Raw genomic sequence first — 6,000 nt, 5'->3', positions numbered from 1 at the left:
TATTTTATGGCTACTGAGATTTTTTGAACTTATACATTGGTTATCTAGTTAAAATATCCATTATATTTACATGCAATGATTTTTCTTTTGTGAGTCTGTTCTTTGGTAGATCCGGTGACCTACTGTCTTATAGTAATCCTAAAAGTTTTTCCTTGGGCACTGATTGCGTGAGTTTTACCACCATACAGGTGAAGCTGACTAATTAGTAGTTTCTAGCAGCCAATTTCTTCCTACTTATATGTGAAGGTCACTCACATGTAAGTGTTTCGAGTCTGTAGTGCCAATTCCTTCATTGTAGATTTATATTTAATTCTATCACCTGGTTTTCCATTACATTTTACATAATAATATGAACAATCCTATCAGAAGTGAGTGTCTTCAGCCCTTAATTCTGGCAGTTAGTGCAGAGATTTAAGACTGTTACTTATCTGCTTCCTGTGGTACATGGTTTCATTCCCTCATACTTTATTTGTCTTCTTTGTGACCTTGAAAAAGTCACTTAAAGAGACAGTGTTCTGAAGACATCAGGCTAGGCTCCTTGCCTGTCTCCTGACCTGCATTCCTAGTAACTACCTGTGAACCTGTTAAATTCCTGGGATACATTCATGACCCTTTCTTCAGAAAATGGTCAGGTATCAATCTTCTTGACATAACATTGTCTACTTATCGGACATAGTGAGTCTTTCTCACTTTCTTTAATAATGAGAACAAAGTACTTAGCCACTCCCATTTCTGTTGTGATGTGCACATATGCAGCACAGCTCACGGCTTCAAATGTAAAGATAACATAGCAGATAGTATGGAAATGAATAAATGTCAATAATGTGTGCCTCTGATAAGACCACTGGTTTGTGAATAACAATGAGATTATGTTCCAGCAATTTTATAAGTAGTAATGAGGAGGCATGTCCTGCATGGGGAAAGTGAAAGTAAAATTAAGTCATTTTGTTATAGGTTCATAGGTTCATAGGTTCATACTAGGCTATCTGCCCTAGGGCATTTATAAGCCTATCCAGAGTGTGTGTGGCTTTCACCACCCCTTAGGATGAGAATACTATACCCATTAGTTTGCTGTGCCTCTGTCCAGCAGTGACACAGAGATGATTCCCGGGGTAAACCTACGATCTCCCATCCACTCGTCAAGATTTCTCTTGAACAGAGTCAGTGAGGGGCTCTGCCTCACATGGACTGGGATTCTGTTCCATAGTGTAGGGAGTCTCTGGGTGATGAATCTGTCCCTCCAGCACGTCCTATTTATATCCGTGTAGAGTTTTAAGTCTCTTGCTCTCGTGGCTCTGGTGGATTTGGATTTTTTGAGGTGGAGCATGTCCATTAATTCCGGTTTGGACATGGCATTGTATGTCAGGCACAGATCACCTCTGAGCAGACGGTATGTGACTGAATAGAGCTGGAGTTTCTTCAGTCGGGCATCGTATGACATATGTTTGAGCCCCTTTATCCTTTTGGTGAGGAACTTTTGGGGTCTTTCCAACTGCTGCAGGTGTCGGGTAAGGTACATTCCGAATGGGGCGTTGTACTCAATCATTGGTCTGATAAGTGAAGAGTACAGGGGTACAATGACCTCTCCTGATCTGGATGTGAATCCCTTCATGATCAGGTGGGCAATGTAGAAGGTCTTCCTAACCACTTTGGCAATGTGAGTGTCAAAAGAGAGGTTACTGTCAACTTGGGTCCCCAGGTCACTGATAACTTCTTCCGTGTTTAATGGATTACCACCTATGTGGTAATTAGGGGTTACCTTGTTTTTCCCAAAGGGTATGACTATACATTTTTTGGCATTTAGCTTAAGGCCATGGCTCTGGCACCAGTTATCCATTTCTATGAGACCTCTCTGGAGGATGTCTGTGTCTGATGGAGTGTCAATTATGGTGCCCAGTTTGCAGTCATCTGCAAATTTTGTCAGCCACAATCCCCCTATGTTTGCCTGCACTTCAGAAAAATAAATGCCGAACAAGAGGGGGCCCAGGACTGAGCCATGTGGGACACCGCTCATGACCGACTTAGAGTCTGACATGGCACCAGCAACTCTATCCCTGTGTGTTCTGTCCTTGAGCCAGTTTGCAACCCATCTTGTGACATATGGGTTTACATCTAAGCTGGTGAGCTTTTCTATGATGCCTGAGTGGGGTATTGTGTCGAACGCTTTTGCTAGGTCAAGGTAGGCTGTGTGAACTGCCTTACCCTCATCAATGGCCTTAGTGACTGTTTTGAAAAAGTCAACCAAGTTCAAGAGGCAGGATCTGCCCTTGACAAAGCCAAATTGAGTAGGATCCAGTGTCTGTAGGTCCCCAATGTCTTTATTTATGAGTTCCATTATGATCCTCTCCATAGCTTTGCAGACAAGGCTCGTCAAGCTTATGGGGCGGTAATTTCCAGGGTCCGTAGAAGCACCACCTTTGTGGAGTGGGACCACAGTTGCCGTATGCCATTCTTTGGGTACGTATCCTGTAGTAAGGCTAAGATTAAACAGTAGCCTTATGTGTGGGTTTAGTTCCTCATTGAGTTCGTGTAGCACACAGCCGGGGACACCGTCCGGTCCCATTGATGCTGTGTTTTTTGCTTTAGAGAGAGCAGCTCTCACCTGGGCATCTGAGATGTTTGGGAGGCTAGACTCTGGTGGGATAGATATTTCTCCTTTTGGGGGGGAGGGAGGGGAGAAATTTGCACTGAACCTGTCTGCCAGTATGTTGGCAATGTCTGTGGGTTCAGTGATTGTTTTATCATTTTGGACTAATTCTGAGCATATCTGGGAGTTTCCACCCAGGTTTCTAACATAGCTAAAGACTAATATAGCTTGCACTACCCCTTACACAGATAAATTAGAGCAGAATTCCATCACACAAGACTAGCATTTTGATTAGTATTTCCAAATAAGGAAATGTGCATGCTCACTCGTCCTGAATTAATCTTTTAACTTTAATAGCTGGTATTCATGCAGAGTGAAAACAATTTATACCAAAACAGTCATGTCAGCAAAAACTGATACATTTGAGGTTGTCTACAGAATTGAATGCTGTATTCATTTGACCAAGCAAAATGCATCATCTAGAGACTGTACTAACATAAGCATACAAAGACAGACATCTGAAAACAATGAGTTTTTATTTATTTATTTATTTTATTGAGATCAAAATGTCTCCTAGACTAATAAGCTGTTACAGCATTTCTCTGGGTAAAAATTACAGTACACTCCCTGATGCTCTCAAAATGCTAGTCTTGTGTGATGGAATTCTGCTCTAATTTATCTGTGTAAGGGGTAGTGCAAGCTATATTAGTCAGATGTTCAAAGGAACTTCATTTTTTTTTTTCAAGAGTAAAATGCGAAATAAAGTACTACACTCTTGAGAACAGAAATTTTGTTACTTTGAAAGATCTTATGTAGCCAGTAATGCTGATCTTTGCATGATTGAATTTTTATCCATTTATCCATATTATTAACAGGATCTGGAAGCTGCATTTATTGAACCAAACACATACGCACACACACACACACACACACACACACACACACACACACACACACACACACACACACACACACACACACACACACACACACACACACACACACATGCTCGCACACTCACACACACACACACACACACACACACACACACACACGCCGCACACTCACACACACACACACACACACACACACACACACACACACACACACACACACACACACACACATATGGTTTCCCTACTTGAATGTGAATCATGATTTTTCAGCTCACCATTCTTTACAAATTACATACCAAAAATGGTGAACAGAAAAATTGTAAAAAAAAACACACACAAAAGCCATAAAAGCATACAAACTATCTTTAATAATAAAATGTATTGATGTAGAAAATTATAGAAATCATATAGCATTATGGTTTCACAAGTGCTGTTTTCTAATATCTGTTAGTAAGAAGTAATAGCCAAATATACACAAATATTTTATTTTGCATTATTAGAAATATAATTTAGTTTTTATAGCTGAGTGTTAAAGTACTATGGTACACTTTACCATCTAGAGACAGCAGTTATTCAAACTATGCAAATACACATGAGATAAAAAATTGTTGCCCTAGATCATGTTGGTATTGGTTAGATTATCTCTGGGATTCATAAACATCATTTACATGGTGGTGTCATTGCTAATTAGTGGAAGTAGCATGCTGTTGCTTAAGACTGCCTAACAGTGAAATAGGAGTCAAGTAGCATGACTGTAACTAATTAAGGAATGCATTAGTGAAAACTGCCCAGACTACATAAAAAGGAGTATAGCACAAGGATGGTCATGTGATCAGAACTTCCAAGAAATGTATACTACACTTGTGACTACAAACGTTCTCATATGCAGAGTTGTGCCATTATGACTGTTGCTGTGAGCCGCAATAAGAGCTTCTCAATAAAGTCCATAACAATTTTTCATTAATGAGAAGAAATAGGTTGTATAGGACAGTCTGAACAGGGAATAGTATGCAAAGGAAGAAACAGAAGGGCAAGAGGAAACAAAGGCTAGGATTGGGGTGAGAAAGCAAAAGTAGATTTGTTTTACTCTATTTTAAGAAGGATAAAATGGAAGAATGTAATGGAGAAGGTATGGGCATAAAAGGGGATACAGAAAAGATAACAGTGGAAAAACAAACACAGAGTCGAGACAAACTTAACAAGGGATGTGTTGACACAAAGGGACAGGTACATGAGACAGACATAGACAGAAAATCAAAGGGGAGGACAAATGGTGATAGGAAGGAGTGAGCAACACACTGAGGATGGAAGTGAAAAACAAGGTAGGGAAAGACCATGATGGGAGAAGACAGTAAGTTGATAGTTGTCTGTTATGATGCCCAGGGCTGCACCCAACAAAAAGTCAGTCACCTCCATGACTGCCATCTGCGCAGGTCCCAGACACTGTTGGACCAATGGGTGAAGTTGGCCAGTGGTGTAGCTCTACCAGACACATAAGACATTCTCCAGATGTCCAGTGCAGATGTCAAGCTGCTGGGTTACTACAGCTGTGGCATATTCCTCTTTCAGCTCCTGCAGGGTAGCACATTATGACTTACCATCAGCATCTCCAGAAGAAGAAACAACACCTCCCTCATTTACAGGTCATTTGAGTCATAATGGAAAAGAAAAAAACATTTGCCCAGTAGAGTAAAACTGTAAATTAAAAGATCTGCAGGTAGAAACTTTTAAACGTTCACTACATTTTCTTAAGTCTTTCTTTATTGCTTAGTTTAGAATTTAGTAAGTGTATATATAGATAGATAGATAGAGATGGAAGCCAGGATTTCCCAGACTAGACAAGAAGAGTGTTTCTCCCTGAGAATCACAATTAGATCTCCACCCTCACAGGAATTAGATGTGGCAGGAATCAGACCAGCTTCCTGGCCTTAGAAGTAGGTTGACTACCATCTTCCTCTGGGAGCATTCTCTCTACCTTCAGTAGCTATACAGAGCTCTGCCACTGCTGTCTTTCAAGGGGAAGAGTGCTTCATCAACATGATTTACTGTCAGCTGTCAAAGCACTGTGACAGTTTGTGCTCCATAGGCTGGAGCTCTGGTAACACAGTGTTTTTCCACTTAGTCATTATAAGTTGCTCAGCATGTACCACACTTTCCTTTGGTTCAGTATGTCAGAAATCTGTGAGTTTTATTCAGACCAAAGGCAATTAAACTCACTTATATTTACTGACACTGCATTGTATTATTAGAGGGTGCTGCATACTTGAAAGTGCCATCATTTGAATGAGATATTAAACTGAGGTCTCATCTGCCTGCACTGGTGGTACCTCTTGGGTATGTAAAAGATCCCATGGCCCTTACTGGAAAGGGTAGGAGTAACTTCCTGATGTTGTGGCCAAATTTCCCCTAGTTACTATAAATATCACTTTGGATCTCCCTGAAAAGGGGCCTCCAGCCTAGTGGGACTAAACTTTTCAAAAAGGATAACTAGATAAATATTAAAATAAATAAATAAAC

The sequence above is a fragment of the Protopterus annectens genome, chromosome 6.part0 (genome assembly GCF_019279795.1).
Source record: "Protopterus annectens isolate FY-2018-M chromosome 6.part0, PAN1.0, whole genome shotgun sequence".
Lineage (NCBI taxonomy): Eukaryota > Metazoa > Chordata > Ceratodontiformes > Protopteridae > Protopterus > Protopterus annectens.
Note: the sequence above shows the minus strand (reverse complement) of the source record.